The following is a 24,097-nucleotide window of genomic DNA, read 5'->3' as shown; positions in this document are numbered from 1 at the left end:
AGGTTAGGGTCTGTAATGCACTGCCTGAGAGTGTGGTGGAGACTGGTTAGCGTCTGTAATAATTCAGTGCCTGAGAGCGTGGTGGAGACAGGTTAGGGTCTGCAATGCACTGCGTGAGAGCCTGGTGGAGACAGGTTAAGGTCTGCAATGCAGTGCCCGAGAGCGTGGTGGAGACAGGTTAGGTTCTGTAATAATTCAGTGCCTGAGAGCGCGGTGATGAGTGGTTAGGGTCTGTAATATTCTGCCCGAGAGCATGGTGGAGACATGTTAGGGTCTGTAATGCAGTGCCTGAGAGGGTGGTAGAGACAGGTTAGTGTCTGTAATGCAGTGCCTGAGAGCGTGGTGGAGACAGGTTAGGGGCTGTAATACTCTGCCTGAGATCGTGGTGGAGACATGTTAGGGTCATTAATGCAGTGCCTGAGAGCGTGGTGGAGACAGGTTAGGGTCTGTAATAATTCAGTGCCTGAGTGCATGGTGGAGGCAGGTTAGGGTCCGTAATGTAGTGTCTGAGAGCGTTTTGGAGAAAGGTTAGGGTCTGTAATGCTCTGCCTGAGAGCGTGGTGGAAAGAGATTAGTTTCTGTAATGCACTGACTGGGCGCGTGGTAGAGACAGAATTGGGTATCTAATGCACTGTCTGAGAGCGTGGTGGAGAAAAACTAGGGTCTGTAATGCACTGCTTGGGATCATGGTGGAGACAGGTTAGGGTCTGTAATGCACTGCCAGAGATTGTAATGCAGACAGGTTAGGGTCTGTAATAATTCAGTGCCTGAGAGCATGGTGGAGGTAGGTTAGGGTCTGTAATAATCGGCCTGAGAGCATGGTGGAGAAAGGTTACGGTCTGTAATGCACTGCCTGAGAGCGTGGTAGAGACAGTTTTGGATCTGTAATGCACTGTCTGAGAGGCTGGTGGAGACAGGTTAGGGTCTGTAATGAACTGACTGAGAGCGTGGTGGAAACAGATCAGCGTGTGTAATGCACTGTCTGAGGGCGTGGTGGAAACAGGTTGGGTCTTAAATGCAGTGCCTGAGAATGTGGTGGAGACAGGTTAGGGTCTGTAATGCAGTGCTTCAGAGCGTGGAGGAGACAGGTTAGGGTCTGTAATGCAGTGCCTGAGAGCATGGTGGAGGCAGGTTAGGGTGTGTAATGCACTGCCTGAGAGCATGGTGGAGACAGGTTAGGGTCTGTAATGCACTGCCTGAGAGCGTGGTAGAGAGAGGTTACGGTCTGTAATGCAGTGCCTGAGAGCGTGGTGGAGACAGGTTGGGTCTGTAATGCAGTGCCTGAGAGTGTGGTGGAGACATGTTAGGGTCTGTAATGCAGTGCCTGAGAGCGTGGTGGAATCAGGTTAGGGACTGTAATTCAGTGCCTGAGAGCGTGGTGGAGACAGGATACATTCTGTAATAATGCAGTGCCTGAGAGCGTGGTGGAGACAGGTTAGGTTCTGTAGTACTCTGCCTTAGAGCATGGTGGAGGCAGGTTAGGGTCTGTAATGCAGTGCCTGAGAGCTTGGTGGAGAGAGGTTAGGATCTGTAATGCACTGCCTGAGAGCGTGGTGGAGACAGGTTAGGGTCTGTAATGCACTGCCTGAGCCCTTGGTGGAAACATTTTAGGGTCCGTAATGCACCTCCTGCGAGCATGGTGGAGACAGGTTAGGGTCTGTAATGCAGTTCCTGAAAGAATGGTAGAGACAGGTTACGGTCTGTAATGCAGTGCCTGAGAGCGAGTGGAGACAGGTTGGGTCTGTAATGAAGTGCCTGAGAGTGTGGTGGAGACAGGTTAGGGTCTGTAATGCACTGCCTGAGAGCGTGGTGGAGACAGGTTAGGGTCTGTAATGCAGTGCCTGAGAGAGTGGTAGAGACAGGTTATGGTCTATAATGCAGTGCCTGAGAGCGTGGTGGAGACAGGTTAGGGTCTGTAATGCAGTGCCTGAGCCAGTGGTAGTGACAGGATGGGGTCTGTAATGCACTGCATGAGAGCCTGGTGCAGACAGGTTAGGGTCTGCAATGCAGTGCCCGAGAGCGTGTTGGAGACAGTTTAGGGTCTGTAATAATTCAGTGCCTGAGAGCGTGGTGGTGACTGGTTAAGTTCTGTAATATTCTACCTGAGAGCATGGTGGAGACAGGTTAGGGTCTGTAATGCACTGCATGAGAGCGTGGTTGAGACAGGTTAGGGACTGTAATGCAGTGCCTTAGAGGGTGGTAGAGACAGGTTAGGGTCTGTAATGCAGTGCCAGGGAGCGTGGTGGAGGCAGGTTATGTTCTGTAATAATGCAGTGCCTGAAAACGTGGTGGAGACAGGTTAGGGTCTGTAATAATTAATTGCCTGAGAGCGAGGTGGAGACAGGATAGGGTCTGTAATACTCTGCCTGAGAGCATGGTGGAGACAGGTTAGGGTCTGTAATGCACTGCCTGAGAGCTTGGTGGAGACAGGTTAGGGTCTGTAATGCAGACCCGAGATCGTGGTAGAGACAGGTGAGGGTCTGTAATGTAGTGCCGGAGAGCGTGGTGGAGACAGGTTTGGTCTGTAATGCAGTGCCTGAGAGTGTGGTGGAGACAGGTTAGGGTCGGTAATGCAGTGCCTGAGAGCGTGGTGGAGACAGGTTAGGGTCTGTAATGCAGTGCCTGTAACGTGGTGGAGACAGGTTGGAGTCTCTAATAATGCAGTGCCTGAGAACGTGATGGTGACACGTTAGGGTCTGTAGTACTCTGCCTGAGAGCATGGTGGAGGCAGGTTAGGGTCTGTAATGCAGTGCCGGAGAGCTTGGTGGAGACAGGTTAGGATCTGTAATGCACTGCCTGAGAGCGTGGTGGAGACAGGTTAGGGTCTGCAATGCACTGCCTGAGAGCTTGGTGGAAACAGATTAGGGTCTGTAATGCACTGCCTGAGAGCATGGTGGAGACAGGTTAGGGTCTGTAATGCAGTGCCTGAAATAATGGTAGACACAGGTTACGGTCTCTAATGCAGTGCCTGAGAGCGATTGGAAACAGGTTGGTTCTGTAATGCAGTGCCTGAGAGAGTGGTAGAGATAGGATAGGGTCTGTAATGCACTGCGTGAGAGCCTGGTGGAGACAGGTTAGGGTCTGCAATGCAGTGCCCGAGAGCGTGTTGGAGACAGGTTAGGGTCTGTGATAATTCAGTGCCTGAGACCCCGGTGGTGACTGGTTAGGGTCTGTAATATTCTGCCTGAGAGCATGGTGGAGACAGGTTAGTGTCTGTAATGCACTTTCTGAGAGCGTGGTGGAGACAGATTAGGGACTGTAATGCAGTGCCTGAGAGGGTGGTAGAGACAGGTTAGGGTCTGTAATGCAGTGCCTGAGAGCGTGGTGGAGACAGTTCAGGGTCTGTAATAAGGCAGTGCCTGAGCGCATGGAGGAGACAGGTTAAGGGCTGCAATACTCTGCCTGAGATCGTGGTGGAGACCGGTTAGGGTCTTTAATGCAGTGCCTGAGAGCGTGGTAGAGCCAGGTTACGGTCTGTAATGCCGTGCCTGAGAGTGTGGTGGAGACAGGTTAGGGTCTGTAATGCACTGCCTGAGAGCGTGGTGGAGACAGGTTATGGTCTGCAATGCAATGCCTGAGAGATTTGTAGAGACATGTTAGGGTCCGTAATGCAGTGCCTGAGAGTGTGGTGGAGACAGGTTAGGGTCTGCAATGCAGTGCCCGAGAGCGTGGTGGAGACAGGTTAGGGTCTGTAATAATTCAGTGCCTGAGAGCGTGGTGGTGAATGGTTAGGGTCTGTAATATTCTGCCTGAGAGCATGGTGGAGACCGGTTAGGGTCTGTAATGCACTGCCTGAGAGCGTGGTGGAGACAGGTTAGGGTCTGTAATAATTCAGTGCCTGAGAGCATGGTGGAGGCAGGTTAGGGTCTGTGATGCAGTGCCTGAGTGCGTGGTAGAGACAGGTTCGGGTCTGTAATGCATTGCCTGAGAGCATGGTGGAGAAAGGTTGTGTCTGTAATCCACTGCCTGAGAGCGTGGTGGAGACAGGTTACGGTCTGTAACGCAGTGCCTGAGAGCGTGTTGGAGACAGGTTAGGGTCTGTAATAATGCAGTGCCTGAGAGGATGTTGGAGACAGGTTAGGGTCTGTAATACTCTGTGAGAGCGTGGTGGAGACAGGTTAGGGTTTGTAATGCAGTGCCCGGCAGAGTGGTGGAGTCAGGTTAGAGTCTGTAATGCAGTGCCTTGGAGTGTGGTGGAGACAGGTTAGGGTCTGTAATGAACTGACTGAGATCGTGGTGGATACAGATCTGGGTGTGTAATGCACTGTCTGAGGGCGTGGTGGAAACAGGTTGGCTCTTTAATGCTGTGACTGAGAGTGTGGTGGAGACAGCTTAGGGTCTGCAATGCAGTGCTGGAGAGCGTGGAGGAGACAGGTTAGGGTCTGTAATGCAGTGCCTGAGAGCGTAGTGGAGACAGGTTAGGATCTGTAATACTCTTCCTGAGAGCATGGTGGAGGCAGGTTAGGATCTGTAATGCACTGCCTGAGAGCATGGTGGAGACAGGTTAGGGTCTGTAATGTAGTTCCTGAGAGCGCGGTAGAGACAGGTTACGGTCTGTAATGCAGTGCCTGAGAGCGTGGTGGAGACAGGTTGGGTCTGTAATGCAGTGCCTGAGAGTGTGGTGGAGACATGTTAGGGTCTGTAATGCACTGCCTGAGAGCGTGTTGGAGACAGGTTAGGGACTGTAATGCAGTGCCTGAGAGCGTGGTGGAGACAGGTTAGGTTCTGTAATAATGCAGTGCCTAAGCGCTTGGTGGAGACAGGTGAGGGTCTGTATTACACTGCCTGAGAGCCTGGCGTAAACAGATTAGGGTCTGTAATGGAGTGCCTGAGAGAATGGTGGAGACAGTTTAGGGTCTCATACACTGCCTGAGAGCATGGTGGAGGCAGGGTAGGGTCTGTAATGCAGTGCCTGAGAGCTTGGTGGAGACAGGTTAGGATCTGTATTGCACTGCCTGAGAGCGTGGTGGAGACAGGTTAGGGTCTGTAATGCACTGCCTGAGACCTTGGTGGAAACAGATTAGGGTCTGTAATGCACTGCCTGCGAGCATGGTGAGACAGGTTAGGGTGTGTAATTCAGTTCCTGAAAGAATGGTAGAGACAGGTTACGGTCTGTAATGCAGTGCCTGAGAGCGAGTGGAGTCAGGTAGGGTCTGTAATGAAGTGCCTGAGAGCGTGGTGGAGACAGGTTATGGTCTGTAATGCAGTGCCTGAGAGATTGGTAGAGACAGGTTAGGGTCTGTAATGCAGTGCCTGAGTTCGTGGTGGAGACAGGTTAGGGTCTGTAATGCAGTGCCTGAGAGAGTGGTAGAGACAGGATAGGGTCTGTAATGCACTGCGTGAGAGCCTGGTGTAGACAGGTTAGGGTCTGCAATGCAGTGCCCGAGAGCGTGGTGGAGACAGGTTAGGGTCTGTAATAATTCAGTGTCTGAGAGCATTGTGGTGACTGGTTAGGGTCTGTTATATTCTGCCTGAGAGCATGGTGGAGACAGGTTAGGGACTGTAATGCACTGCCTGAGAGCGTGGTAGAGACAGGTTAGGGTCTGTAATGCAGTGCCTGAGAGCGTGGTGGAGACAGGGTAGGGTCTGTAATAATGCAGTGCCTGAGAGCGTGGAGGAGACAGGTTAGGGTCTGTAATGCAGTGCCTGAGAGCGTAGTGGAGACAGGTTAGGATCTGTAATACTCTTCCTGAGAGCATGGTGGAGGCAGGTTAGGATCTGTAGTGCACTGCCTGAGAGCATGGTGGAGACAGGTTACGGTCTGTAATGTAGTTCCTGAGAGCACGGTAGAGACAGGTTACGCTCTGTAATGCAGTACCTGAGAGCGTGGTGGAGACAGGTTGGATCTGTAATGCAGTGCCTGAGAGTGTGGTGGAGACATGTTAGGGTCTGTACTGCACTGCCTGAGAGCGCGGTGGAGACAGGTTAGGGACTGTAATGCAGTGCCTGAGAGCGTTTTGGAGACAGGTTAGGTTCTGTAATAATGCAGTGCCTAAGAGCGTGGTGGAGACAGGTGACGGTCTGTATTACACTGCCTGAGAGCCTGGCGTAAACAGATTAGGGTCTGTAATGGAGTGCCTGAGAGAATGGTGGAGACAGATTAGGGTCTAATACACTGCCTGAGAGCATGGTGGAGGCAGGTTAGGGTCTGTAATGCAGTGCCTGAGAGCTTGGTGGAGACAGGTTAGGATCTGTATTGCACTGCCTGAGAGCGTGGTGGAGACAGGTTAGGGTCTGTAATGCACTGCCTGAGACCTTGGTGGAAACAGATTAGGGTCTGTAATGCACTGCCTGCGAGCGTGGTGGAGACAGGTTAGGGTGTGTAATTCAGTTCCTGAAAGAATGGTAGAGACAGGTTACGGTCTGTAATGCAGTGCCTGAGAGCGAGTGGAGTCAGGTTGGGTCTGTAATGAAGTGCCTGAGAGTGTGTTGGAGACAGGTTAGGATCTGTAATACTCTTCCTGAGAGCATGGTGGAGGCAGGTTAGGATCTGTAATGCACTGCCTGAGAGCATGGTCGAGACATGTTAGGGTCTGTAATGCAGTGCCTGTGAGCGTGTTGGAGACAGGTTAGGGTCTGTAATGCACTGCCTGAGAGTGTGGTGGAGACAGGTTAGCGTCTGTAATGATTCAGTGCCTGAGAGCATGGTGGAGACAGGTTAGGGTCTGTAATAATCTGCCTCAGAGCGTGGTGGAGACAGTTTAGGGTCTGTAATGCACTGCCTGAGAGCATGGTGGAGACAGTTTAGGGTCTGTAATGCAGTGCCTGAGAGCGTGGTGGAGACAGGTTGGGTCTGTAATGCAGTGCCTGAGAGTGTGGTGGAGACAGGTTAGGGCCTGTAATGCACTGCCTGAGAGCGTGGTGGAGACAGGTTATGGTCTGTAATGCAGTGCCTGAGAGATTGGTAGAGACAGGTTAGGGTCTGTAATGCAGTGCCTGAGTTCGTGGTGGAGACAGGTTAGGGTCTGTAATGCAGTGCCTGAGAGAGTGGTAGAGACAGGATAGGGTCTGTAATGCACTGCGTGAGAGCCTGGTGTAGACAGGTTAGGGTCTGCAATGCAGTGCCCGAGAGCGTGGTGGAGACAGGTTAGGGTCTGTAATAATTCAGTGTCTGAGAGCGTTGTGGTGACTGGTTAGGGTCTGTTATATTCTGCCTGAGAGCATGGTGGAGACAGGTTAGGGACTGTAATGCACTGCCTGAGAGCGTGGTGGAGACAAGTTAGGGACTGTAATGCAGTGCCTGAGAGGGTGGTAGAGACAGGTTAGGGTCTGTAATGCAGTGCCTGAGAGCGTGGTGGAGAGAGGATAGGGTCTGTAATAATGCAGTGCCTGAGAGCGTGGTGGAGACAGGTTAGGGTCTGTAATAATGCAGTGCCTGAGAGCGTGATAGAGACAGGTTAGGGTCTGTAATACTATGCCTGAGAGCATGGTGGAGACAGGTTAGGGTCTGTAATGCACTGCCTGAGAGCGTGGTGGAGACAGGTTAGGGTCTGTAATGCACTGCCTGAGAGCATGTTGGAGCCAGGTTGCGGTCTGTAATGCAGTCCCGAGAGCGTGGTAGAGACAGGTGAGGGTCTGTAATGCAGTGCCGGAGATCGTGGTGGAGATAGGTTTGGTCTGTAATGCAGTGCCTGAGAGTGTGGTGGAGACAGGTTAGGGTCTGTAATGCAGTGCCTGAGAGCGTGGTGGAGACAGGTTAGGGTCTGTAATGCAGTGACTGTGAGCGTGGTGGAGACAGTTTAGAGACTGTAATGCAGTGCCTGAGAGCGTGGAGGAGACAGGTTAGGTTCTGTAATAATGCAGTGCCTGAGAGCGTGGTGGAGACAGGTTAGCGTCTGTAGTACTCTGCCTGAGAGCATGGTGGATGCAAGTTAGGGTCTGTAATGCAGTGCCTGAGTGCTTGGTGGAGACAGGTTAGGATCTGCAATGCACTGCCTGAGAGCGTGGTGGAGTCAGGTTTGGGTCTGTAATGCACTGCCTGAGACCTTGGTGGAAACAGATTAGGGTCTGTAATGCACTCCCTGCGAGCAAGGTGGAGACAGGTTAGGGTCTGTAATGCACTTCCTGAAAGAATGGTAGAGACAGGTTACGGTCTGCAATGCAGTGCCTGAGAGCGAGTGGAGACAGGTTAGGGTCTGTAATAAGGCAGTGCCTGAGAACATGGTGGAGACAGGTAAGGGTCTATAATACTCTGCCTGAGATCGTTGTGGAGACAGGTTAGGGTCTGTAAAGCCGTGCCTGAGAGCATGGTGGAGACAGGTTGGGGTCTGTAATAATTCAGTGCCTGAGAGTGTGGTGGATGCAGGTTAGGGTCTGTAATGCACTGCCTGAGAGCGTGGTGGAGACAGGTTAGGGTCTGTAACGCAGTGCCTGAGAGCGCGTTGGAGACAGGTTAGGGTCTGTAATAATGCAGTGCCTGAGAGCATGTTGGAGACAGGTTAGGGTCTGTAATACTCTGCTGAGAGCGTGGTGGAGACAGGTTAGGGTTTGTAATGCAGTGCCCGGGAGTGTGGTGGAGACAGGTTAGGGTCCGTAATGCAGTGCCTGGGAGTTTGGTGGAGACAGGTTAGGATTTGTTAAGCACTGCCAGAGACATGGTGGAGACAGGTTAGGGTCTGTAATGCACTGCCTGAATGCGTGGTGGAGACAGGTTAGGGTCTGTAATGCAGTGCCTGAGAGCATGGTGGAGCCAGGTTGCGGTCTGTAATGCAGTCCCGAGAGCGTGGTAGAGACAGGTGAGGGTCTGTAATGCAGTGCCGGAGAGCGTGGTGGAGATAGGTTTGGTCTGTAATGCAGTGCCTGAGAGTGTGGTGGAGACAGGTTAGGGTCTGTAATGCAGTGCCTGAGAGCGTGGTGGAGACAGCTTAGGGTCTGTAATGCAGTGCCTGAGAGCGTGGTGGAGACAGGTTAGGGACTGTAATGCAGTGCCTGAGAGCGTGGAGGAGACAGGTTAGTTTCTGTAATAATGCAGTGCCTGAGAGCGTGGTGGAGACAGGTTAGCGTCTGTAGTACTCTGCCTGAGAGCATGGTGGATGCAGGTTAGGGTCTGTAATGCAGTGCCTGAGAGTGTGGAGGAGACAGGTTAGGATCTGCAATGCACTGCCTGAGAGGTTGGTGGAGTCAGGTTTGGGTCTGTAATGCACTGCCTGAGACCTTGGTGGAAACAGATTAGGGTCTGTAATGCACTGCCTGCGAGCATGGAGGAGACAGGTTAGGGTCTGTAATGCAGTTCCTGAAAGAATGGTAGAGACAGGTTATGGTCTGTAATGCAGTGCCTGAGAGCGAGTGGAGACAGGTTAGGGTCTGTAATAAGGCAGTGCCTGAGAGCATGGTGGAGACAGGTAAGGGTCTATAATACTCTGCCTGAGATCGTGGTGGAGACAGGTTAGGGTCTGTAAAGCCGTGCCTGAGAGCGTGGTGGAGACAGGTTGGGGTCTGTAATAATTCAGTGCCTGAGAGTGTGGTGGATACAGGTTAGGGCCTCAAATGCACTGCCTGAGAGCGTGGTGGATACAGGTTAGGGTCTGTAATGCAGTGCTTGAGAGCGTGGAGGAGACAGGTTAGGGTGTGTAATGCAGTGCCTGATAGCGTGGTGGAGACATGTTAGGGTCTGTAATACTCTGCCTGAGAGCATGGTGGAGGCAGGTTAGGGTCTGTAATGCAGTGCCTGAGAGCGTGGTGGAGAGAGGTTAGGATCTGTAATGCACTGCCTGAGAGAATTGTGGAGACAGGTTAGGGTCTCTAATGCAGTGCCTGAGAGCGTGGTAGAGACATGTTTGCGTCTGTAATGCATTGCCTGAGAGCGTGGTGGGGACAGGTTGGATCTATAATGCAGTGCCTGAGAGTGTGGTGGAGACAGGTTAGGGTCTGTAATGCACTGCCTGAGAGCGGGGTGGAGACAGGTTAGGGTCTGTAATGCACTGCCTGAGAGCGTGGTGCAAACAGATTAGGGTCTGTAATGCACTGCCTGAGAGCGTGGTGGAGACAGATTCGGGTGTGTAATGCACTGTATGAGAGCGTGGTGGAGAGAAATAAGGGTCTGTAATGCACTGCTTGAGATCATGGTGGAGACAGGTTTCGGTCTGTAATGCACTGCCTGAGAGTGTGGTGTACACAGGTTAGGGTCTGTAATAATTCAGTGCCTGAGAGCATGGTGGAGACAGGTTAGGGTCTGTAATAATCTGCCTGAGAGCGTGGTGCAGACAGGCTGGTTCTGTAATGCAGTGCCTGAGAGTTTGGTGGAGACATTTTAGGGTCTGTAATGAAGTGCCTGAGATCGTGGTGGAGACAGGTTAGGGTCTGTAATGCACTGCCTGAGAGCGTGGTGGTGACAGGTTAGGGTCTGTAATAATTCAGTGCCTGAGAGCATGGTGGAGGCAGGTTAGGGTCTGTGATGCAGTGCCTGAGTGCGTGGTAGAGACAGGTTAGGGTCTGTAATGCATTGCCTGAGAGCATTGTGGAGAAAGGTTGGGTCTGTAATGCAGTGCCTGAGAGTGTGATGGAGACATGTTAGGGTCTGTAATAATGCAGTGAACGAGAGCGTGGTGGAGACAGGTTAGCGTCTGTAGTACTCTGCCTGAGAGCATGGTGGATGCAGGTTAGGGTCTGTAATGCAGTGCCTGAGAGCTTGGTGGAGACAGGTTAGGATCTGCAATGCACTGCCTGAGAGCGTGGTGGAGTCAGGTTTGGGTCTGTAATGCACTGCCTGAGACCTTGGTGGAAACAGATTAGGGTCTGTAATGCACTGCCTGCGAGCAAGGTGGAGACAGTTTAGGGTCTGTAATGCACTGCCTGAGAGCGTGGTGGAAGCAGGTTAGGCTCTGTAATGCACTTCCTGAGAGTGTGGTGGAGGCAGGTAAGGGTCTGTAATACTCTGCCTGACAGCATGGTGGAGACAGGTTATGGTCTGTAATGCAATGCCTAAGAGCGTGGTGGAGACAGGTGAGGGTCTGTATTACACTGCCTGAGTGCCTGGCGTAAACAGATTAGGGTTTGTAATGGAGTGCCTGAGAGAATGGTGGAGACAGATTAGGGTCTAATACACTGCCTGAGAGTGTGGTGGAGACAGGGTAGGGTCTGTAATGCACTGCCTGAGAGCGTGGTGGAGACACGTTATGGTCTGTAATGCAGTGCCCGAGATCGTGGTGGAGACAGGTTAGGGTCTGTAATAATTCAGTGCCTGAGAGCGTGGTGGAGACAGGTTAGGGTCTGTAATACTCTGCCTGAGAGCATGGTAGAGACAGGTGAGGGTCTGTAATGCACTGCCTGAGAGTGTGGTGGAGACAGGTTAGGGTCTGTAATGCACTGCCTGAGAGCATGGTGGAGACAGGTTAGGGTCTGTAATGCAGTCCCGAGAGCGTGGTAGAGACAGGTGAGGGTCTGTAATGCAGTGCCTGAGAACGTGGTGGAGACAGGTTTGGTCTGTTATGCAGTGCCTGAGAGTGTGTTGGGAGAGGTTAGGGTATGTAATGCAGTGCCTGAGAGCGTGGTGGAGACTGGTTAGGGTCTGTAATGCATTGCCTGAGAGCGTGGTGGAGACAGGTTAGGGTCTGTAATACTCTGCCTGAGAGCATGGTGGAGGCAGGTTAAGGTCTGTAATGCAGTGCCTGAGAGCGTGGTGGAGACAGGTTGGGTCTGTAATGCAGTGCCTGAGAGTCTGGTGGAGACATGCTAGGGTCTGTAATGCAGTGCCTGTGAGCGTGTTGGAGACAGGTTAGGGTCTGAAATGCAGTGCCTGAGACTGTGGTGGAGACAGGTTAGGGTCTGTAATGCATTTCCTAAGAGCGTGGTGGAGACAGGTTAGGTTCTGTAATGCAGTGCCTGAGAGCATGGTGGAGACAGGTTAGGGTATGTAATAATTCAGTGCCTGAGAGCGTGGTGGAGACAGGTTAGGGTCTGTAATATTCTGCCTGAGAGCATGGTGGAGACAGGTTAGGGTCTGTAATGCAATGCCTGAGAGCGTGGTAGAGACAGTTTTGGATCTGTAATGCACTGTCTGAGAGAATGGTGGAGACAGGTTAGGGTCTGAAATGCACTGCCTGAGAGCGTGGTGGAAACAGATTAGGGTCTGTATTGAACTGACTGAGAGCTTGGTGGAGAAAGATCTGGGTGTGTAATGCACTGTCTGAGGGCGTGGTGGAAACAGGTTGGGTCTTTAATGCAGTGCCTGAGAGCGTGGTGGAGACACGTTAGGGACTGTAATGCAGTGCCTGAGAGCGTGGTGGAGACAGGTTAGGTTCTGTAATAATGCAGTGCCTGAGAGCGTGGTGGAGACAGGTTAGGGTCTGTAGTACTCTGCCTGAGAGCATGGTGGAGGCAGGTTAGGATCTGTAATGCAGTGCCTGAGAGCTTGGTGGAGACAGGTTAGGATCTGTATTGCACTGCCTGAGAGCGTGGTGGAGACAGGTTAGGGTCTGTAATGCACTGCCTGATACCTTGGTGGAAACAGATTAGGGTCTGTAATGCACTGCCTGAGAGCATGGTGGAGACAGGTTATGGTCTGTAATGCAGTTCCTGAAAGAATGGTAGAGACAGGTTACGGTCTTTAATGCAGTGCCTGAGTGCGAGTGGAGACAGGTGGGGTCTGTAATGCAGTGCCTGAGAGTGTGGTGGAGACAGGTTAGGGTCTTTAATAATTCAGTGCCTGAGAGTGTGTTGGAGGCAGGTTAGGGGCTGCAATACTCTGCCTGAGAGCATGGTGGAGACATGTTAGTGTCTGTAATGCACTGCCTGAGAGAGTGGTGGAGACAGGTTAGGGTCTGTAATGCACTGCCTGATAGCATGCTGGAGAGAGGTTAGGGTCTGTAATGCAGACCCGAGAGCGTGGTATAGACAGGTGAGGGTCTGTAATGCAGTGCCTGAGAGCGTGGTGGAGACAGGTGTGGTCTGTTATGCAGTGCCTGAGAGTGTGTTGGAGACAGGTTAGGGTATGTAATGCAGTGCCTGACAGCGTGGTGGAGACTGGTTAGGGTCTGTAATGCAGTGCCTGAGAGCGTGGTGGAGACAGGTTAGGGTCTGTAATACTCTGCCTGAGAGCATGGTGGAGGCAGGTTACGGTCTGTAATGGAGTGCCTGAGAGCTTGGTGGAGACAGGTTGGGTCTGTAATGCAGTGCCTAAGAGTGTGGTGGAGACATGTTAGGGTCTGTAATGCAGTGCCTGTGAGCGTGTTGGAGACAGGTTAGGGTCTGTAATGCACTGCCTGAGAGTGTGGTGGAGACAGGTTAGCGTCTGTAATGATTCAGTGCCTGAGAGCATGGTGGAGACAGGTTAGGGTCTGTAATAATCTGCCTCAGAGCGTGGTGGAGACAGTTTAGGGTCTGTAATACACTGCCTGAGAGCATGGTGGAGACAGTTTAGGGTCTGTAATGCAGTGCCTGAGAGCGTGGTAGAGACAGGTTACGGTCTGTAATGCAGTGCCTGAGAGCGTGGTGGAGACAGGTTGGGTCTGTAATGCAGTGCCTGAGAGTGTGGTGGAGACATGTTAGCGCCTGTAATGCAGTTCCTGAGAGCGTGGTGGAGTCAGCTTAGGGACTGTAATGCAGTGCCTGAGAGCATGGTAGAGACAGGTTAGGGTCTGTAATGCAGTGCCTGAGTTCGTGGTGGAGACAGGTTAGGGTCTGTAATGCAGTGCCTGAGAGAGTGGTAGAGACAGGATAGGGTCTGTAATGCACTGCGTGAGAGCCTGGTGTAGACAGGTTAGGGTCTGCAATGCAGTGCCCGAGAGCGTGGTGGAGACAGGTTAGGGTCTGTAATAATTCAGTGTCTGAGAGCGTTGTGGTGACTGGTTAGGGTCTGTTATATTCTGCCTGAGAGCATGGTGGAGACAGGTTAGGGACTGTAATGCACTGCCTGAGAGCGTGGTGGAGAATGGTTATGGACTGTAATGCAGTGCCTGAGAGGGTGGTAGAGACAGGTTAGGGTCTGTAATGCAGTGCCTGAGAGCGTGGTGGAGACAGGGTAGGGTCTGTAATAATGCAGTGCCTGAGAGCGTGGTGGAGACAGATTAGGGTCGGTAATAATGCAGTGCCTGAGAGCGTGATAGAGACAGGTTAGGGTCTGTAATACTATGCCTGAGAGCATGGTGGAGACAGGTTAGGGTCTGTAATGCACTGCCTGAGAGCGTGGTGGAGACAGGTTAGGGTCTGTAATGCACTGCCTGAGAGCATGTTGGAGCCAGGTTGCGGTCTGTAATGCAGTCCCGAGAGCGTGGTAGAGACAGGTGAGGGTCTGTAATGCAGTGCCGGAGATCGTGGTGGAGATAGGTTTGGTCTGTAATGCAGTGCCTGAGAGTGTGGTGGAGACAGGTTAGGGTCTGTAATGCAGTGCCTGAGAGCGTGGTGGAGACAGGTTAGGGTCTGCAATGCAGTGACTGTGAGCGTGGTGGAGACAGTTTAGAGACTGTAATGCAGTGCCTGAGAGCGTGGAGGAGAAAGGTTAGGTTCTGTAATAATGCAGTGCCTGAGAGCGTGGTGGAGACAGGTTAGCGTCTGTAGTACTCTGCCTGAGAGCATGGTGGATGCAAGTTAGGGTCTGTAATGCAGTGCCTGAGTGCTTGGTGGAGACAGGTTAGGATCTGCAATGCACTGCCTGAGAGGGTGGTGGAGTCAGGTTTGGGTCTGTAATGCACTGCCTGAGACCTTGGTGGAAACAGATTAGGGTCTGTAATGCACTCCCTGCGAGCAAGGTGGAGACAGGTTAGGGTCTGTAATGCAGTTCCTGAAAGAATGGTAGAGACAGGTTACGGTCTGCAATGCAGTGCCTGAGAGCGAGTGGAGACAGGTTAGGGTCTGTAATAAGGCAGTGCCTGAGAGAATGGTGGAGACAGGTAAGGGTCTATAATACTCTACCTGAGATCGTGGTGGAGACAGGTTAGGGTCTGTAAAGCCGTGCCTGAGAGCATGGTGGAGACAGGTTGGGGTCTGTAATAATTCAGTGCCTGAGAGTGTGGTGGATGCAGGTTAGGGTCTGTAATGCACTGCCTGAGAGCGTGGTGGAGACAGGTTAGGGTCTGTAACGCAGTGCCTGAGAGCGCGTTGGAGACAGGTTAGGGTCTGTAATAATGCAGTGCCTGAGAGCATGTTGGAGACAGGTTAGGGTCTGTAATACTCTGCTGAGAGCGTGGTGGAGACAGGTTAGGGTTTGTAATGCAGTGCCCGGGAGTGTGGTGGAGACAGGTTAGGGTCCGTAATGCAGTGCCTGGGAGTTTGGTGGAGACAGGTTAGGATTTGTTAAGCACTGCCAGAGACATGGTGGAGACAGGTTAGGGTCTGTAATGCACTGCCTGAGAGCGTGGTGGAGAATGGTTATGGACTGTAATGCAGTGCCTGAGAGGGTGGTAGAGACAGGTTAGGGTCTGTAATGCAGTGCCTGAGAGCGTGGTGGAGACAGGGTAGGGTCTGTAATAATGCAGTGTCTGAGAGCGTGGTGGAGACAGGTTAGGGTCTGTAATAATGCAGTGCCTGAGAGCGTGATAGAGACAGCTTAGGGTCTGTAATACAATGCCTGAGAGCATGGTGGAGACAGGTTAGGGTCTGTAATGCACTGCCTGAGAGCGTGGTGGAGACAGGTTAGGGTCTGTAATGCACTGCCTGAGAGCATGTTGGAGCCAGGTTCCGGTCTGTAATGCAGTCCCGAGAGCGTGGTAGAGACAGGTGAGGGTCTGTAATGCAGTGCCGGAGATCGTGGTGGAGATAGGTTTGGTCTGTAATGCAGTGCCTGAGAGTGTGGTGGAGACAGGTTAGGGTCTGTAATGCAGTGCCTGAGAGCGTGGTGGAGACAGGTTAGGGTCTGTAATGCAGTGACTGTGAGCGTGGTGGAGACAGTTTAGAGACTGTAATGCAGTGCCTGAGAGCGTGGAGGAGACAGGTTAGGTTCTGTAATAATGCAGTGCCTGGGAGCGTGGTGGAGACAGGTTAGCGTCTGTAGTACTCTGCCTGAGAGCATGGTGGATGCAAGTTAGGGTCTGTAATGCAGTGCCTGAGTGCTTGGTGGAGACAGGTTAGGATCTGCAATGCACTGCCTGAGAGCGTGGTGGAGTCAGGTTTGGGTCTGTAATGCACTGCCTGAGACCTTGGTGGAAACAGATTAGGGTCTGTAATGCACTCCCTGCGAGCAAGGTGGAGACAGGTTAGGGTCTGTAATGCACTTCCTGAAAGAATGGTAGAGACAGGTTACGGTCTGCAATGCAGTGCCTGAGAGCGAGTGGAGACAGGTTAGGGTCTGTAATAAGGCAGTGCCTGAGAGAATGGTGGAGACAGGTAAGGGTCTATAATACTCTGCCTGAGATCGTTGTGGAGACAGGTTAGGGTCTGTAAAGCAGTGCCTGAGAGCGTGGTGGAGACAGGTTAGGGTCTGTAATAATTCAGTGCCTGAGAGCATGGTGGAGGCAGGTTAGGGTCTGTAATGCAGTGCCTGAGAGCGTCGTGGAGACAGGTTAGGATCTGTAATGCACTGCCTGAGAGCGTGGTGGAGACAGGTTAGGGTCTGTAATGCACTGCCTGAGAGCGTGGTGGAAACAGATTGGTGTCTGTAATGCAATGCCTGAGAGTGTAGTGGTGACAGGTTAGGGTCTGTAATAATTCAGTGCCTGAGAGCATGGTGGAGACACGTTAGGGCCTGTAATAATCTGCCTGAGAGTGTGGTGGAGAAAGGTTAGGGTCTGTAAAGCACTCCTTGAGATCATGGGGGAGACAGGTTAGGGACTGTAAAGCACTGACTGAGAGTGTTGTGGAAACAGGTTAGAGTCTGTAATAATTCAGTGCCTGAAAGCATGGTGGAGACAGGTGAGGGTCTGTAATGCACTGCCTGAGAGCATGGTGGAGACAGTTTAGGGTCTGTGATGCACTGCCTGAGAGCATGGTAGAGAAAGTTTAGTGTCTGTAATGCAGTGCCTGAGAGCGTGGTGGAGACAGGTTGGGACTGTAATCCCTTGCCTGAGAGCGTGGTGGAGACAGGTTACGGTCTGTAATGCTCTGCCTGAGAGAGTGGTGGAGACAGGTTAGGGTCTGTAATGCAGTGCCCGAGAGCATGGTGAAGACAGGTTAGGGTGTGTAATATTCTGCCTGAGAGCATGGTGGAGACAGATTAGGGTCTGTAATGCACTGCCTGAGAGCGTGGTGGAGACAGGTTAGGGTCTCTAATGCAGTGCCTGAGAGCATGGTGGAGACAGTTTAGGGTCTGTAATGCAGTGCCTGATAGCGTGGTGGAGACAGCTTGGGTCTGTAATGCAGTGCCTGAGAGCGTGGTAAGACAGGTTAGGGTCTGTATTGCACGGCCTGAGAGCATGTTGTGACAGGTTAGGGTCTGTAATGCACTGCCTGAGAGCGTGGTAGAGACAGGGTACGATCTGTAATGCACTGTCTGAGAGCGTGGTGGAGACAGGTTAGGGTCTGCAATGCACTGCCTCAGAGCGTTGTGGAAACAGATTAGGGTCTGTAATGCACTGACTGAGAGAATGGTGGAGACCGATTTGGGTGTGTAATGCACTGTCTGAGAGCGTGGTGGAGACAGGTTGGGTCTGTAATGCAGTGCCTGAGAGTGTGGTGGAGACAGGTTAGGGTCTGTAATGCAGTGCCTGAGAGCGTGGTGGAGACAGGTTAGGTTCTGTAATGCAGTGCCTGAGAGTGTGGTGGAGACAGGTTGGGGTCTGTAATAATTCAGTTCCTGAGAGCTTGGTGGAGACAGGTTAGGGTCTCTAATGCACTGCCTGAGAGCATGGTGGAGACAGGTTAGGGTCTGTAATTCAGTGCCCGAGAGCGTGGTAGAGACAGGTTAGGGTCTGTAATGCTGTGCCTGAGAGCGTGGTGGAGACAGCTTGGGTCTGAAATGCAGTGCCTGAGAGCGTGGTGGAGACAGGTTAGGCTATGTAATACTCTGCCTGAGAGCATGGTGAAGGCAGGTTAGGTTCTCAAATGCACTGCCTGAGAGCTTGGTGGAGACATGTTAGGATCTGTAATGCACTGCCTGAGAGCGGGATGGAGACAGGTTAGGGTCTGTAATGCACTGCTTGAGATCATGGTGGAGACAGGTTACGGTCTGTAATGCACTGCCTGAGAGTGTGGTGTAGACAGGTTAGGGTCTGTAATAATCTGCCTGAGAGCGTGGTGCAGACAGGTTGGATCTGTAATGCAGTGCCTGAGAGTTTGGTGGAGACATTTTAGGGTCTGCAATAGAGTGCCTGGGAGCGTGGTTGAGACAGGTTACGGACTGTAATGCAGTGCCTGAGAGCGGGGTGGAGACAGGTTAGGTTCTGTAATAATGCAGTGCCTGAGAGCGTGGTGGAGACAGTTTAGGGTCTGTAATACTCTGCCTGAGAGCATGGTGGAGGCAGGTTAGGGTTTGTAATGCAGTGCCTGAGAGCGTGGTGGAGACAGGTTAGGACCTGTAATGCACTGCCTGAGAGCGTGGTGTAGACAGGTTAGGGTCTGTAATGCACTGCCTGATAGCGTGGTGGAAACAGATTAGTTTCTGTAATGCACTGGCTGACAGCATGGTGGAGACAGATTAGGTTCTGTAATGCAATGCCTGAAAGAATGGTAGAGACAGGTTACGATCTTTAATGCAGTACCTGAGAGCGAGTGGAGACAGGTTATGGTCTGTAATGCAGTGCCCGAGAGCGTGGTAGAGACCCGTTAGGGTCTGTAATGCAGTGCCTGAGAGCGTGGTGGAGACAGGTTAGGGTCTGTAATGCAGTGCCTGAGAGCGTGGTAGAGACAAGTTAGGGTCTGTAATGCAGTGCCTGAGAGCGTGGTGGAGACAGGTTAGGGTCTGTAATAAGGCAGTGCCTGAGAGCTTGGTGGAGACAGGGAAGGGTCTATAATACTCTGCCTGAGATCGTTGTGGAGACAGGTTAGGGTCTGTAAAGCAGTGCCTGAGAGCGTGGTGGAGACAGGTTAGGGTCTGTAATAATTCAGTGCCTGAGAGCATGGTGGAGGCAGGTTAGGTTCTGTAATGCAGTGCCTGAGAGCGTCGTGGAGACAGGTTAGGATCTGTAATGCACTGCCTGAGAGCGTGGTGGAGACAGGTTAGGGTCTGTAATGCTGTGCCTGAGAGCGTGGTGGAGACAGCTTGGGTCTGAAATGCAGTGCCTGAGAGCGTGGTGGAGACAGGTTAGGCTATGTAATACTCTGCCTGAGAGCATGGTGAAGGCAGGTTAGGTTCTCAAATGCACTGCCTGAGAGCTTGGTGGAGACATGTTAGGATCTGTAATGCACTGCCTGAGAGCGGGATGGAGACAGGTTAGGGTCTGTAATGCACTGCTTGAGATCATGGTGGAGACAGGTTACGGTCTGTAATGCACTGCCTGAGAGTGTGGTGTAGACAGGTTAGGTTCTGTAATAATCTGCCTGAGAGCGTGGTGCAGACAGGTTGGATCTGTAATGCAGTGCCTGAGAGTTTGGTGGAGACATTTTAGGGTCTGCAATAGAGTGCCTGGGAGCGTGGTTGAGACAGGTTACGGACTGTAATGCAGTGCCTGAGAGCGGGGTGGAGACAGGTTAGGTTCTGTAATAATGCAGTGCCTGAGAGCGTGGTGGAGACAGTTTAGGGTCTGTAATACTCTGCCTGAGAGCATGGTGGAGGCAGGTTAGGGTTTGTAATGCAGTGCCTGAGAGCGTGGTGGAGACAGGTTAGGACCTGTAATGCACTGCCTGAGAGCGTGGTGTAGACAGGTTAGGGTCTGTAATGCACTGCCTGATAGCGTGGTGGAAACAGATTAGTTTCTGTAATGCACTGGCTGACAGCATGGTGGAGACAGATTAGGTTCTGTAATGCAATGCCTGAAAGAATGGTAGAGACAGGTTACGATCTTTAATGCAGTACCTGAGAGCGAGTGGAGACAGGTTATGGTCTGTAATGCAGTGCCCGAGAGCGTGGTAGAGACCCGTTAGGGTCTGTAATGCAGTGCCTGAGAGCGTGGTGGAGACAGGTTAGGGTCTGTAATGCAGTGCCTGAGAGCGTGGTAGAGACAAGTTAGGGTCTGTAATGCAGTGCCTGAGAGCGTGGTGGAGACAGGTTAGGGTCTGTAATAAGGCAGTGCCTGAGAGCTTGGTGGAGACAGGGAAGGGTCTATAATACTCTGCCTGAGATCGTTGTGGAGACAGGTTAGGGTCTGTAAAGCAGTGCCTGAGAGCGTGGTGGAGACAGGTTAGGGTCTGTAATAATTCAGTGCCTGAGAGCATGGTGGAGGCAGGTTAGGTTCTGTAATGCAGTGCCTGAGAGCGTCGTGGAGACAGGTTAGGATCTGTAATGCACTGCCTGAGAGCGTGGTGGAGACAGGTTAGGGTCTGTAATGCACTGCCTGAGAGCGTGGTGGAAACAGATTAGTGTCTGTAATGCAATGCCTGAGAGTGTAGTGGTGACAGGTTAGGGTCTGTAATAATTCAGTGCCTGAGAGCATGGTGGAGACACGTTAGGGTCTGTAATAATCTGCCTGAGAGTGTGGTGGAGAAAGGTTAGGGTCTGTAAAGCACTCCTTGAGATCATGGGGGAGACAGGTTAGGGACTGTAAAGCACTGACTGAGAGTGTTGTGGAAACAGGTTAGAGTCTGTAATAATTCAGTGCCTGAGAGCATGGTGGAGACAGGTTAGGGTCTGTAATGCACTGCCTGAGAGCATGGTGGAGACAGTTTAGGGTCTGTGATGCACTGCCTGAGAGCATGGTAGAGAAAGTTTAGTGTCTGTAATGCAGTGCCTGAGAGCGTGGTGGAGACAGGTTGGGACTGTAATCCCTTGCCTGAGAGCGTGGTGGAGACAGGTTACGGTCTGTAATGCTCTGCCTGAGAGCGTGGTGGAGACAGGTTAGGGTCTGTAATGCAGTGCCCGAGAGCATGGTGAAGACAGGTTAGGGTCTGTAATGCACTGCCTGATAGCGTGGTGGAAACAGATTAGTTTCTGTAATGCACTGGCTGACAGCATGGTGGAGACAGATTAGGTTCTGTAATGCAATGCCTGAAAGAATGGTAGAGACAGGTTACGATCTTTAATGCAGTACCTGAGAGCGAGTGGAGACAGGTTGGGTCTGTAATGCAGTGCCTGAGAGTGTGGTGGAGACAGGTTCGCGTCTGTAATGCACTGCCTGAGAGCATGGTGGAGACAGGTTATGGTCTGTAATGCAGTGCCCGAGAGCGTGGTAGAGACCCGTTATGGTCTGTAATGCAGTGCCCGAGAGCGTGGTAGAGACCCGTTAGGGTCTGTAATGCACTGCCTGAGAGAGTGGTAGAGACAGGTTAGTATCTGTAATGCAGTGCCTGAGTGCGTGTTGGAGACAGGTTAGGGTCTGTAATGCAGTGCCCAAGATTGTGGTGGAGACAGGTTAGGGTCTGTAATAATTCAGTGCCTGAGAGCGTGGTGGTGACAGGTTAGGGTATGTAATACTCTGCCTGAGAGCATGGTGGAGACAGGTTAGGGTCTGTAATGCACTGCCTGAGAGCGTGGTGGAGACAGGTTAGGGTCTGTAATGCACTGCCTGAGAACATGGTGGAGACAGGTTAGGGTCTGTAATGCAGTGCCTGAGAACGTGGTAGAGACAAGTTAGGGTCTGTAATGCAGTGCCTGAGAGCGTGGTGGAGACAGGTTAGGGTCTGTAATAAGGCAGTGCCTGAGAGCTTGGTGGAGACAGGTTATGCTGTGTTACGTCTGACCGTGTATTACTCTGATCCCGGTGTTAATAAGATTCTGTTGTTACTTGACCCTGTGTTAATCTGAACCTGGTGTTAATCAGTTCCTGGTGTTACTCTGACCGTGATGTTACTCTGACCCTGTATTACTCTGATCCTGGTGTTAATCTGATCCAGGTGCTACTCTGAAACTTTGTTACTCTGATCCTGGTGTTAATCTGATCCTGGTGTTACAATGATACCGTGTTACACTGATCCTGGTGTTACTCTAATCCTGTGTTACTCTGACCCTGGTGTTACTCTGATCCTGGTGTTAAACTGATCCTGTGTTACTCTGACCCCGGTGTTACTCTGAACCTGGAGTTACTCTGATCGTGTGTAACTCTTATCCTGTGTTACTCTGATCCTGTGTTACTCAGATCCTGTGGTAATCTGACCCTGGTGTTACTCTGACCCCGATGTTACTCTGACGCTGTATTACTCTAATCCTGGTGTTAATCTGATTCTGGTGTTACTCTGACCCTGTGTTACTCTGATCCTGTTGTTAATCTGATCCTGGTGTTACTCTGATCCTGGTGTAACTCTGATCCTGTGTTACTCTGATCCTGTGTTACTAGGATCCCGGTGTTACTCTGATCCTTTGTTACTCTGACCCCAATGTTACATTGATCCTGGTGTTACTCTGATACTGTCTGACTCTAATCTAGGTGTTACTCTGATCCCGATGTTACTCTGACTCCGCTGTTACTCTGATCCTGTGTTACTCTGAAACTGTGTTACCCTGCCCCCGGTGTTAATCTGACCCCGATGTTCGTCTGACCGTGTATTACTCTGACCCTGATGTTAATCTGATCCTGGTGTTACTTGACCCTGTGTTACTCTGATCCTGGTGTTAATCAGATCCTGGTGTTACTCTGACCGCGATGTTACTCTGACCCTGTATTACTCTGTTCCTGGTGTTAATCTGATCCAGGTGTTAATCTGAACCTGTGTTACTCTGATCCTGTTGTTAATCTGATCCTGGTGTTACAATGATCCCGTGATACACTGATCCTGGTGTTACTCTAATCCTATGTTACTCTGACCCCGGTGTTACTCTGATCCAGGTGTTAAACTGATCCAGTGTTACTCTGACCTCGGTGTTACTCTGATCCTTTGTTACTCTGATCCCTGTGTTACTCTGATCCTCTGTTACTCTGAAACCAGTGTTACTCTGATCCTGAGTTACTCTGAACCTGGTGTTACACTGATCCTCGTGTTACTCTGATACTGTCTTACTCTAATCTAGGTGTTACTCTGATCCCGATTTTACTCTGTCCCCGCTGTTACACTGATCCTGTGTTACTCTGACACTGTGTTACCGTGCCCCCGGTTTTACTCTGACCCCGACGTTCGTCTGACCGTGTATTACTCTGATCCTGGTGTTAATCTGATCCTTGTGTTACATGACCCTGTGTTACTCTGGTACTGGTGTTAATCTGATCCTGGTGTTACTCTGAACCTGTGTTACTCTGATCCTGGTGTTATTCTGATCCTGGTGTTAAAATGATCCCATGTTACACTGATCCTGTTGTTACTCTAATCCTGTTTTACTCTGACCCCGGTGTTGCTCTGATCGTGGTGTTAAACTGATCCTGTGTTACTCTGACCCCGGTGTTACTCTGATCCTGGTGTTACTCTGATCGTGTGTAACTCTTATCCTGTGTTACTCTGATCCTGGTGTTAATCTGATCCTGGTGTTACTCTGATCCTGTGTTACTCTGATCCTGGTGATACTGTAATCCTGTGTTACTCTGACCTTGGTGTTACTCGGACCTTGTGTTACTCTGATCCTGGTGATAATCTAATCATGTGTTACTCTGACCCTGGTGTTACTCTGACCTGGTGTTACTCTGATCCTGTGTTACTCTGACCCTGTGTTTCTCTGACCCTGTGTTAGTCTGATCCTGGTGTTAATCTGTTCCTGGTGTCACTCTGATCCAGGTGTTACTCTTATCCTGTGTTACTCTGATCCTGTGTAACTCTGATCCCAGTGTTACTCTAATCCTCTGTTACTCTGTCCCCAGTGTTACTCTGATCCTGAGTTACTCTGACCCTGGTGTTACACTGATCCTGGTGTTACTCTGATACTGCCTTACTCTAATCTAGGTGTTACTCTGATCCCGATGTTACTCTGACCCAGCTGTTACACTGATCCTGTGTTACTCTGACACTGTGTTACCGTGCCCCCGGTGTTACTCTGACCCCGATGTTCGTCTGACCGTCTATTACTCTGATCCTGGTGTTAATCTGATCCTTGTGTTACATGGCCCTGTGTTACTCTGGTACTGGTGTTAATCAGATCCTGGTGTTACTCTGACTGCGATGTTACTCTGAGCCTGTATTTCTCTAATCCTGATGTTAATCTGATCCAGGTGTTACTCTGAACCTGTGTTACTCTGATCCTGGTGTTAATCTGATCCTGGTGTTACCATGATCCCGT

This window comes from Carcharodon carcharias (assembly GCF_017639515.1).
Source record: "Carcharodon carcharias isolate sCarCar2 chromosome 37 unlocalized genomic scaffold, sCarCar2.pri SUPER_37_unloc_4, whole genome shotgun sequence".
Classification (NCBI taxonomy): domain Eukaryota; kingdom Metazoa; phylum Chordata; class Chondrichthyes; order Lamniformes; family Lamnidae; genus Carcharodon; species Carcharodon carcharias.
This window is presented reverse-complemented; position numbering follows the sequence as displayed.